Raw genomic sequence first — 2,056 nt, 5'->3', positions numbered from 1 at the left:
TGGTGATTTTGAGGCTTCTTCAAGTCTAGCCATAGCTTTTTCAAACTTCAAATTGATTGTGTCAATGTGAGCACTAAGTTGATCACCCAATTGAGTAACGGAGTCCACTTCATGCTTTCCTCCTCTAGTAGCCTTGCGAGCTCTACTATATTGTGAGTTATGGACCGCCATTTCCTCAATTTTGTTCCAAGTTTGATTGTCATCAACTTCGGTGAACATTCCATTCGATCCCATGTTGAGAATGTTCCTTGAATCTTCATATAGACCGTTCCAAAATTGTTGTACCAAGAACCACTCGCTAAGTCCATGGTGAGGACATGAGCGACAAATTCCCTTGAACCGCTCCCAAGCTTCATACAAAGATTCTTCATCCCTTTGCTTAAAACCCGTAATTTGGGCTCTTAGCATGTTAGTTTTTTCCGGTGGGTAGAATTTTTTATAGAAAGCTAGAGCCAACTTCTTCCAAGAATCAATTTCGAGAGTGGCCTTATCAAGGCCCTTTAACCATTGTTTCGCGGTGCCAATTAGAGAAAAAGGAAATAAGACCCATCGAATTTGGTCTTGAGTTACACCGGTTTGAGAAATCGCATAATAATAGTCACAAAAGGTCTCCATATGAGAATGAGGGTCTTCACTAGGCATCCCCCCAAATTGGCTCCTTTCGACTAATTGGATAAATGCGGATTTGGCAATAAAATTTCCGGTTAGATGTTGTGGTGTGGGAGTACCATTGGGTAGGTTCTCCTCGGTGGGTATGGAATGTGATGAAAACTTAGGCATTGTGGGTTGATTTTGTGTTGTATTTTGTGTTGGGTTCTCCTCACCTTCTCTTGCAAAAGGGTTAATGAACTCAATAGTTGGTTGAATATCTACAACCTCACTAATACCTCTCAAATTTCTCCTAGCAAGTCTCCTATTGGTTGTCAAAGTTCTTTCAATTTCACGATCAAAAGGTAACAAATCACCTTGTGACCTTCTAGACATGCAAAATATCAAACAACTCGGAAACAATTAGAACAAACCTTGAGGAGTTTTACTTCCTCAAGGCAAAGAAAGACACAACTAATAGCAATATAAGAAAATCTAAATCAAGATAACACTGTCCCCGGCAACGGCGCCATTTTTGGTCGGGACTAAATCTTTTCGGTAACTTGTCGTTAGGAGCACCTAGACCAAAACACAATTTATAGCTTCAAAAACAACTCTACAATTAGTAAAGAGGCAAGTAAAGGTCGGATCCCAAGGGACGGGAATTGAGATGAGATTTATATTGAAACTAGTGGTGTCTTAGGGGTGTCACAATTTGGGTTGATGTAGAAGGTCACTAAACTAAATAGCAATGAAAGTAAACAAGCAAGATGAATTAAAAGGGTTGTAAACAATTGATAAAAAGCACTAGGGTATCATGGGGTCATAGGGGAATCATGGGAATTGATCATACAAACATGTTCTCAAATTATAAGCAAGCAATTATTGTTGTGATGGATTGAGTTGGGTTATATCTTACAATCCTAGGAAAGTTTGGGTCCCGGAGCCGAATCGATTAGATTGTACAACACCTACAAGTCGACTTAGTCTTCCCTACTCAACAACATGCATGGTCTAATGAGACTCGAGTTGGTTTATGTCTTACAAGTCTCATTGAAAAGATAGGTGATGGGTAAAAAATGCAAGGATTCATAGGCTCGCATTTCATCAAACATAACATGTGCATGAGTTGAGATCAAAACAAGCAAGCAAATAAACCATGAAAGCATATTAATTTAAGCATGAATTATTCCCCATGTTGGTTTCCCCTAATTACCCATTAACCCTAGCTAGGTGACTACTCACTCATTATCATGTTGATCATGCTAGCAAGGTTGTCAATCATACCAACAAAATGAAACATGATGAATAAATGAAAGTAATTAACAATAATTAAAAAGGGATTAAGAGGGTTATACCTAATAATGATTCCAATAATAAAGCAAAGAATAAAAGAAGTACTTGATGCTTGATTGAGAGGTTGTCAATCTCCCAATAATAACCCAAATAATCTTCAATTACCCAAAAT

At 38.2% G+C, this 2,056-nt stretch overlaps 1 non-coding gene across 1 annotated transcript; it reads left to right on the top strand.

Moving 5' to 3' along the window:
* Positions 1 to 301: 301 nt before the first annotated feature.
* Positions 302 to 408, top strand: LOC141610064 (small nucleolar RNA R71). The gene has a single exon (XR_012527958.1). It is a non-coding gene; the product is annotated as a small nucleolar RNA R71 (small nucleolar RNA).
* Positions 409 to 2,056: the final 1,648 nt, after the last annotated feature.

Source organism: Silene latifolia, chromosome 10 (assembly GCF_048544455.1).
Source record: "Silene latifolia isolate original U9 population chromosome 10, ASM4854445v1, whole genome shotgun sequence".
Taxonomy (NCBI): domain Eukaryota; kingdom Viridiplantae; phylum Streptophyta; class Magnoliopsida; order Caryophyllales; family Caryophyllaceae; genus Silene; species Silene latifolia.
This window is presented reverse-complemented; position numbering and strand designations above follow the sequence as displayed.